Source organism: Nasonia vitripennis, chromosome 1, assembly GCF_009193385.2.
Source record: "Nasonia vitripennis strain AsymCx chromosome 1, Nvit_psr_1.1, whole genome shotgun sequence".
NCBI classification, from domain to species: Eukaryota; Metazoa; Arthropoda; class Insecta; order Hymenoptera; family Pteromalidae; genus Nasonia; species Nasonia vitripennis.
In genome coordinates, this window is record NC_045757.1 from 9,478,246 (window position 1) to 9,488,754 (window position 10,509).

The following is a 10,509-nucleotide window of genomic DNA, read 5'->3' on the forward strand; positions in this document are numbered from 1 at the left end:
GTAATCAAGAATATCCAAGATTCCTCTAATTAAAGTCAGGAGATAGCCACTCAACGATCTCGATAAATTCCACAATATTGAATCCCGTTATTCCACGTACAACACGCGCCTACGCAATAATATCATTCTTTAAAGAGTGAAACACGCGACGCGAAGACAAAGAAAAAAGCAAAACGCCGGATATAACTCAAGAAAATGACCGAGATATTTGCCGAAGGCAAGCGCGATAATCGCGCGACGATATTTGCGCAATCGCGCTCGTACATCGCATCGTGGCAAACTGTGATGCCGTAACGCCACACGCGGCGCGCTTTATGATTCACAAGTGCGCGCCGGGGTGTAATAGAGGGGCGTATACACGAGACGGCGGAAAAAAATCGTTCTAATTTACTGGTTCGTGTAAGGCCTCAATAAAGTACGATTAAACGAGGCTTTTATCGGCGCGCTCTTCAAAACAAACATACAGATTGCGTTGATAACGGCTAACGACTATTTTTTTTTTTTTTCGTTATTGTTTTGATGTATTTTGATGCGGGAACGAATCTTGGCGTTTTGCCTAATGGTTCGGTTGTTAGAGTAGCCAATCTTCATGATGAAATACTGAAATTTCGTATCGATGATTTATAATTGATACAATGTATATAATAGACCGTATTTATATTTTCAAAATGCACTATTATATCTGTCGTAGAAGGGAAATATTTTACGCGAATATAAAAAGTTTTTACTTTTCGACGCACGCACGTTAAAATTGCATTCGACATATTTTATTGCGACTGTCAAAGGGCAGAATAAAAATTTTAAATATGCACAACCATATATATCGTGTTTTTGACTTTAGGCTGTAAATTTGGAATGCGCTTTATTTTATCAAATCATTCACCCTTGCAATTGCATGATAGGAGGACATTGGCTATGCTAAAATCTTAATGGTTCCGAGAAATACGAGCTAACAACAATTTTTTAAAAGTACCACAGACTGAAATACTCACTCTGCAGTGAAGCTCATACTTTGAATAAAAAAAATTGAGTCGATTGATCGAATGATTATCATCAATTTATTCCTCTCTTAAAAAAGTGATGGGCTTTGTTGTGAAGCATTTAATTGATAATCGGTCGCCTGATACAAGAATTTAGGAACGCGAATTTTATTACATAACCTACAAACGCTTTAAACTGTTAGTGCTCACTGCTCAGCAAGCGGCAAAATTTAAATTTCAATTATGACATGACATGATAAGGAGTGCGCGAGGCGCACTTATATTTCCTAGTTTTTGGTAAATAGACCATCGGATGCTATTACAGGAACATTTGGACGCACTATAAAATTAGCAATGCACTTCTCACTCGCAAAGAATTGCCTGAAAGAACTTTTCTCGAAAAATAGATTTCGCTAAGCTGTCCAATAATAGAACAGCGCACCATCTCTACTCGGCTCAAACAAACCGAAAAAAAGAGCCAACAGCCAAACGAGCAAGCGAACCTCGAAAAGTAAGCGCAATAATTAAACTCTCGAAATTCGCCGGGGAGAACACAAATTCATCGGCGGAACGCTAAAATTCGAGTCCTAGTTTAGGATACTACGCGGTGAGTTTCAGCATCGCGAAATTGCAAATTCGCACGCGACATATAACTTTAATTAAAACAGCATGAAAAAGACACAAAGCGCGTTGACGCACACACAGGCGACAAAAAGGTCGACGAGTCGCTAGGCGGTTGCAATTTAAATTTCATTATGACCGAGCTACGCTAATAAAGGGGTAGGGGGCGTGTCGAGAAGTGGAGAAAACGAAAATGAAAAAAAGGACGAATAATGAGCGGATAATCGGCGCATAGAAAGCAGCTGATTCATTAACGCTTCGCTGAAATTTCAATTTATATGCGAAGGAAGGATTGGATCGGATTGAATTTTGGGCTGGTGTCGATTAAATCAATCCTTCAAAAGCGAGCGCATTTAGCCATGAAAAGGACTTTTTATATTAGCTCCTATATTATAATATACGGGTAAATGAATCGTTCTTGTAATGGGTTTTTGTTTCAAAGTCGGAATTTAAAATATTTGGATTATTTTTTTTTATCGCGATGTCGATATCAAGTATAAGAAAGGGAAAAAACATTCATAAAATTTGTTGTGTTATTTTGTAAAGCGTCTCGTACACAGCAGAAAATTTTGCAAATTCGCGCCCGAAATTAAATTTACGCTTCTTTGATGGCAAAATTCCAAAAAAAAACCTTACACTCCCACAACTTTTCGTCGAATCGTTTTTAATTAAAAGCGTTACAATCTTTCGCGCGAAAATAAAGCGAATTTCGCATTGCAAATTTTTCTAATAAAAAACTTTACCAGCGCGATTGCAAACATTTCCGTTTCTAATTTGTCAAATCCCATCAAACGTCCTCTAGCTGCAGCCGACATGAAATGTAAAGCAAAATCCACGCACCCATGCAGCAAATTGACATTCGTCCAGCATCTGACAGCATGACGAACAAAAACATGCAGCAACGAAAAGAAGCTCCAAGCGCAGGCGCAAACCGGGTCAGCGGTACCTGCGCTTGCGAAATTAAACTCGGAAAGCCAGACAATGCCGCAGCGCTTTTTTACACCGCGAATATTAGCACGCGTATATGAAAAAGCTGAAATGCGAGTGTGCGAGTGGGAGGGGTAATCCCGGGACGAGCGGGGGCGGGGGGAGCTTATCGCGGAAAATTCGGCGTCGGCTTTTTTCCGGCGACGCGTCATCGATGCGATACGAGTCTGCGGCGTGTTCTCGGCGGAAAAAAGGTGACCGAAGACAAGAGGGGGTACGGCGCGGTTTTGATAGGAGCGTGGCGCAAAAAAGTGAGATTTATGGAGTATCACCGCTGTACTTTGTGGGATACACCGATCATCTATCCTCTGAACGAGAGTCGGGAGGAAAAAATGTGTGATTGATCGAGAATTACTCGAACCGTATTAAACTTTGGTTTAAGAAAATTGTTGGAAGCTTTCACACAAGATAATTGATCGCATCGCTTGTAAATTTATTTATATATTTTAAACTATGTGTAAATTTATATCTTTGGGAATATTTGATAGTACGTGATGTCGATATAGGTTGATTAAAACTCGTTTCTATACGCAAGCAAGTGCACTTGATTAGGAATGAAAGGAGCATTATGTTTGAAAGGTACGCTAAAATCGATTGTACTAAACAGAATAATTATACACGTTGCGAGTATAGTTCCCATCGCTTTTAGATCTCGTTTGAAATAACAATGGATAATTGCTTTGTATGAATTGCATATTATTCATGCGATAAATGGAAAAATTTACAAGTGAACGTAAAGAAATTTAATCATCGATCTTTTTTTCCTTTATCATTTCTAAATTTAATAATCAGAATAATCTCAAATTAATAAATGTGATCAGTACCAGTCTACTGCTAATAGGTTAATAAAATTTGCGTAATATTTTACGATTGTTCCACATTTTTTATTATTTTGTGTTCGATTTCTGATTGTAAATTATTAACAAAGTATTAAAATAAATGTGTATTTTTAAGAAGATTTTAAATTTCAATTGATATAAGTTCAATAAAAATTCAAGAAAAAATAACCGTTCATGCCAGATCACATATTAAAAAAACGTCGCGCGCTTCTAAAAATGCAAAGTAAAAGCCCTTCGCTAAAGCTACTAACAACTTTTTCTGTCGTCTTATTTTGTTTCCCTCTAGTCGGCTTCGTCCGCGAGTACAACAACCCTCCAGTAGAATAAAAGAAAGACAGCAAAGCCCAACTTCGAGCCGGACAATTATAAGTTCCGACGGGTCGGATACGCAGCGTCAAAGCGAGTCGCGAGTCGTTACCGAGCACTGGCGCGCACTGTACACGCGTTTACGACGCCCGGAGCGCAGGTACCAGTGTGCCCAAGTTTCGCGCCTTATTTGCCGGAAGGACGGCAGGATGTTCAACGAGCTACACTGGAGAGTGCGATATTTTGTACAATTTCTAACGAGGAAAAAGTGTCTGAAATTGGCTGCAGGTTCCGAGTTACGATGTCGCCAGCAGGAGGAAACGTCTTTGTAAAAGTCTAATGTAATATTGTGACAGCTAGGCGCATAAAAGACTTCCTAAAATTAACCAACGAATAAATTGCCACGCCGCATTAGAAAAATTTAAAACGCGTTGTGTGAATAAATTAATATCAGTCAATTAACTAAAGATTTGATTTAAAAAAATTTAAATGGTACCATGCATTATTATTTTTCATTGTCGTATCGTTGCTGCCCGCAAAATGTTCCTCGCAAGATTAATTCATTGGACTACTGGCTTGTTTTACGCCAGCGCAGTAAAGTCGTTCTATCTTTTATACAATGTTCAATTTATATAGAATGAAACTTTAAGGTAGCTCGTAACAGATTTCTTAATTGCTATTTAAAATTCACTGTACCCTAAATCAACGTCAACCTCAAGTTTAATTTCGAAATTACGCTTGTACTTGCCCATGTACCAGCTAGCACTGGAAGACTGCAATAATGTCGAGCGAAAAAAAAAATTAAGCTTTCGTTTCAAAACGAAAGCGAAAAAGGGCGAGCCACTAGAGAGAACAGAAAAATTGCAAAGAAGCGCGAGAATCGTCTCTACTCACTAACATTAAACTCCTCCCGGAAGCTGTAGCAGGACTAAGTCTACATCGCACACGACACTGGGCTATACAGCAGCACCAACAGAACAGTGACATGACGTATACCCACACTCGAGAGTCGCTGCAGCACGTATATAAGCCCGTGTACAAAATCCGGCGTATACGCGCGCCCCTACTTTGACGTATGTAGCCTCTGTTAAAGCTGCGGGGAAAAAATGAGAGGGAAGTTGACGACGACAGTCGCGTAGTTTTATCGCGCGCAAAACGTCTTATGCTGCGCGTTCTACGCACAACTGTGTCAGGCGGATTTTAATTAATGGAGTAGATAAATATTCGACAAGAGCCGCGCGAAGATTTTGAAAGAGTTTTTCGACGGTTCGAAAAAGCGCGCGCAGTTTGAAGCGGAATTGAAACGCTAGAGCTTTCGCGAGCTTTTCACTAGATTCATTGTTTTGTCTGCTTCCGCGCGGTGAAAATCGCTTCCTGCGTCGAACTTGAGCTATACGAAGCAAAAGAAATCCTTCTTTTGTGATTTATGGCTAGAAGAAGTGTTGGGAACAGATGTACGTTCTTTATAGTACGTGCGCGCGTTGCTATTTATTTGTGCAGGCAAGACTTGAAGTGATTTATCGATTGAGTTATTTATCTAGAAACTCGCTGATATCGGCCTACATCTTGAAAATTGCGATAAATATGTAAAATGACTTACTTACGGCGCTAAACGTATATACATTTCGAAGAAACGGGTACTAGCAGAAAGCTCTAAAACTCACCTGGAACAGAAAATAAAGTGACATCGTTAATATTTAATTTTCACACGATTAAATTATTCATTGAAAATTCTTATAATTATATATTACTATAAAACTACGATTACTTATTGCTTTCCTCACGCCGTGAAAACCACTTTCCCGTGTCATCCAATATAAATCGTAGAGTTCAACCCTTTCCTAGACGAAAAAAAAACGCACTGCGTCAACTTCAAACTTTTCGAGAGCGTACATAGCGACATAAATTTTTCATCGCGTGATCGTGAGCGGGAAAAATTTGTCTTTCGGAATCAAGCGCGGATCCCGGTAATCGAATGAAAAGCGAGCAGCAGCAGCCGTTCTCCTCCTTCAAACTTGAAATATCAAATTGAAACTTATGTAAAATTCAGTGCCCGCGACGTTTACCTTTCGATATCCGCCGGATGTTTCAGAGAACGCCCTCTCGTTAGCTTTCCACCGGTGTGCACCGGGAGGAAAAGTGTACACCGACACAGCCCGACGAATTTATTTCCTCCCGGAAATTCTTCGCCGTTTTTCGGCTGGGCGTTTAACGGGCGTACATATAGACACGGAAATCTGGCTGCTGAATTTCTTTCTCGCGAATATCTCTTACCGTTAGCGTGAATGGACTTTTTCTGGAGAAGCTCCGTACAATATTTGCTTCTCCGTGAATGAATTTTAAATTTTGCATGGAGCTGCTGATTAAATTTGTAATATAACGTGCTTCTCATATATACTGCTATATAAAAAGTATCAAAACAGTGCATGCTACATGCCGCGCTGCCTTTGTGTTTGGGACGAAAATTAATACCGATTTTTATACATAATAAATCACTCGCGCATCGAGTGCCTGAATAATAATCAATTTTACACGACCCCCGCCGAACATTTTTGCGAATTCTGGCCAAGGTATAACCGCGCTAAAAATTCATTATCAAAACTAATTCACCAGATTAAAAGGAAAGAAAGAAAACTTGAAAGGCATCCTCCGACGCACCCTTTTCCAGCCACTTTTTCCGACGCTCTCTCTCTCTCTCTCTCTCTCTCTCTCTCTCTCTCTATCTATCTCTCTCTCCATCGAGAGCCGCGTCTATATGTATATATAAAGCCAGCAGCCAGCGACCCTTTCATAATTAATCAAGCCACGAGAGAACGAGAGCAGAGCAGCCGGTAGGTTAATTAATGCGAAACCGGCGGCAGAGCCGCGTGTAGTTTGCGGCCGGCTGCGCGAAAAATCTTGCGTGTCCGAGAGAAGGGGCCGAGCGCTTTTTGCGCGGCGCGGCAAATGCGAAAGGGCTGTTGTTTGGAAATTTATCGGGGTGTTGAGGACGGCTCTTGATGACCGCGCGCGCGCGGGAGAGAGAGAGAGAGAGAGAGAGAGAGAGAGAGAGAGAGAGAGAGGGAGAGAGAGAGGGGTCAAGTATACACTTATATAGGGGAGCACATATATCCAAAGTGGCGGCGAGTTTAGGGTAGTAGTAATTAGGCGGATAGGGGGTATTTAAATTGGATTTATTGTTTTGATTCGGAATCTACCGTAGGACTATTGATCTCAATTCGTCCGGTGCAATGGAGCACTGATTTCAGAGTCGCGCGTCATCTGTAATCAGCTCATGGTCGTTCGCATCGAGTTTTCATTTTTATTTCAGGCCAGTTTTTTGTTTTTCATATCGATTCGCTAATCCGCAACACAAGCTTCAGTACCTGCAAACCGCAAAATGTTTTTCGAAAATCACGCGCGATATGAACGAGATACACAAAAGCAATATAAAAAGTCGCCTCAACGAGCAAGCATATCAGGCTCCAGTGAAAAGCGTATATTATTCCTTCTCGCGACTAATCTCCCGATCGTATTCCCGTAAAATACCCAAAGACAGCTCGAGCTACAGCTGAAAGCAAAGAGGCATCTCGCTCATAAAAATTCCAAGCAAATCTCATTCTCTCCTCCTTTCACATGCAACTGAATTTTCAGCGTCACGGGAGGAAGCGCGAGCGGAAAGACGATCTGCATCCCGCGAGATGCAGTGCTATACGGTTACGAGGAAACCGGGGATTAGAAGTCCTCGAAATGAGAAAATAGCGACGACCATTAACGCGGGAGGGAAGCGGCTTAGCCGAGATGAAAGGTCTTTGGGAAACTCCAGTTGTTAGACGAAGAAACTCCGTATATAGCAGTAGTTCCAAAAGCAGGGAGTTTTAATGCACCGACGCGTTTTTGCCGATTGTTTTCAAATGTATAAAATTAAAAGTCTTATATAGATTACGCGCGATGGCGCCATCTAATTAAAAATGTTCGAAGATATAAAGTTCGCCGCCTCTGGGGATAAAAGTAGCTCAAAAGCCGCTGCGATAAAATGTCATCTTCCAGTTAACTTTCGTCTCTCAAAGGAAGCGATCGGAGACTTCAATATTTTTAAAATTCCTCCATCCGAGTAGTAAATCGCTTCCTCTTATCGATCTTTTTGAAATGCGCTCTCCCTTTTAGCATCGCTCTTCAAACATTCCTTTTACCTTTTGCTTATCACGGAGTCAAACGACTGCAGAGAGAGAAAGAGAGAGAGAGAGAGAGAGAGAGAGAGAGAGAGAGAGAGAGAGAGAGAGAGAGAGAGAGAGACAAACGGCACCTGCCGCTGAGTTTCGCACTAATGAAGATTCTCAGAGTAAGTATATGCACAGGGACTGATCTCGTGATTAGCATCGAACAGCCGCGCGTGCGCGAGATTGGAAACTTGAATATTAAAATAATTTCTGCTTCCAATTAAATAACGTTCAAACATCGACGAATCGCGTCGAGGTTAAAAAATAGAGCAGAGTGGAAAACTCGCTGCCCCGAACGCAGAAAGAAGTGTAAACACAAGCTCGCGGCCGGGAGTATAATAACGTAACGATAATACAGCGCTAAATTCTCCGCAGCGCTAGTCGCCGTAAAGAGGCCGAAACATATTAAAGCCGTCGCCATAACTCGCCCTAAGTTACTCCTCCGATGTGCGGGGGCGAGCTGTTTTCTAAAAGCAAAAATAAAACAAAACCAGAGTAGTGCAGCGGAGTTTATATAAAAATTGCAGTGCGTAAAAATGTGCGCGCGCGGCTCGCCAACCTCAAAAGAGAGCTCGCGATATCGTAATATGCATTTATTATGACCACTTCAAGTGCCCGTGCAAAGTGCAGCGCATTGGAACGAGTGGAGCGTGCGCTGTGCGCTAATGTCCCCAAGGACGAGGCCGGAAGTCGGACCACGAGATGCTGGATTAAACATGCGCGAGCTATAAATGAACCATTTGGCAGTCAATTAGTCGTCCGATATTTTCGCCAAGCTTTCTGCGGGTGCGAAGCTTGACAACAACTCGACGTGCGTAATTTGGTATAATTAATTGATATAACCTGGCGATCGTTCGGCTGTGGCTGTAAATATATATAGCGTCGTATAATTAAAAGCTCACATTTTAAACCGCACCAAATTGAACATTCAAATTAATCATCACTGGTAATTGTATGCGAATATATTCCAATTAAAATAACGCGCGCCGGGTTGCGGGGGGGGGGGTAATTATGTAAAATTACAATACTGTCTTAATGAGAGGGTAGCACTCGTTGTTTCTCTTTACAGCGAACTCGTTATTCCGCATACGCGCAGTGCTAGCAGTATCTAAACTCAATTAAGACAAGTGCAACCTTCAATTAGTTACCTCTGTCATTATCGTTGCGTAATTGAAATTCTTCGAAACAAGTCGCTACTTTTGTCATCGGAAGTCTTTTTTAATTGGCATATACGCACACCGCGTGTACATCACACGCAGCTCTATTATTACGTTGCCAAGAAAGTTCCGAAAGTTCTGTACGCGAAACAGTAAAAATAGCGCGGCGAGAGACTGCACACTCCACGGATGCGATCCTCTCGCGCTATATTTAAATAAGCCATAGAGAGCAGTTCCATAAGTTAAACATCCAGCGCACAAAAGCTCGATGAATATTCATCGAACGCGGGAGAAAAATAATTCAAATGCCTCGCTCTCTGTCGCGGCGCGCTGAAACGCGATAATACGCGCGACCCGAAGGAGAAAAATGGCCTTACCTCCGCGGCTCTAACAAATTGAAGTTGGAAAAGGAAATTACGCGACAATACACGGTGCGGAGTCGCGTGCGGCCGTGTCCCAGACGATCTTGGCGCACGTGACTGTCGCTGCCGCCCGCGAGAATAGCTAATATGCAAATTTAACGGGTCCTTATATGCAGACTCGTATAATAGGCGGATAGCTGCATGACCGGGAGAGGATGGCACTAAGGAGAGCTTTTGCTTCGAAAGTATGCAGCTGGACGTGCGCGGATCTTGTGTGCGAAAGTTCGAGAAGCCAGGTTAATTGTATACGCTGTTTTCGCTCTGAATTTATTCAACTTGAAGAATATTCCGCCTCTAGAACAAGCAGATCCATTCCCCTTATCAGCGACAATTTTCCAGCGAAACTTTCTCGCGCGCTCCGAAACCGAACTTTCCGAACACCTCTTTCGCTCCCCTGGCCACAAGAGACAAACGATTCGCGCAAAGCCACAACTGCAAACGAGGAAGCGTCGTCTGACGCACGTATAACAAGCCTCGAGGCGCGTAACAAGCCCAACAAATCGAGGCGCAGCTGCGATCGCGAGTCATGATTCAAAGGGGAGCTCAGCTTTATCTGTCACACCTTATCACGCGCGACTGATAAGAAGTTTGCGCCCTTCGAGCCGTTTCGAGCGGTCGCGCGCGCGCATGCGCCGAAGGCGTGGGAGCGGGGAGATTTTTACAGGTGGCGAGCGTCGCTGTATACACCTGGAAAAGCGTACATGTACACAGCGTCGGTCAGAGGGATGATAAAGCGGTCATCGGGGCAGTTCTGAGTTTGCGAACGTTCTCGGTCGATGCGGGCTTCGTTTCCCGTGGGTTTTTCTTTTTACTTTGCCAGCGGCCAAGTTTTGTTTTCCTATGTGGGTCAGGGCACATAATGCCTCGTCGAATCGAATTTTTTGTTTTCCTCGCGCTTTTCGCTCGATACCTATAATGGAGAGACTTTTGATACGTAGAGAGGAGCGCCTGTCACTTGGCGAGATTCAAATTTCGCGAAAGTTTTTTGATCGCGAGCC

General features: G+C 42.6%; 1 protein-coding gene across 13 annotated transcripts in view; it reads right to left on the minus strand.

The window, feature by feature from the left end:
* The window catches only part of LOC100120311 (E3 ubiquitin-protein ligase MYCBP2), a 216,214-nt gene that overhangs the window by 169,655 nt on the left and 36,050 nt on the right, over positions 1-10,509 (minus strand). The window lies entirely within an intron of this gene.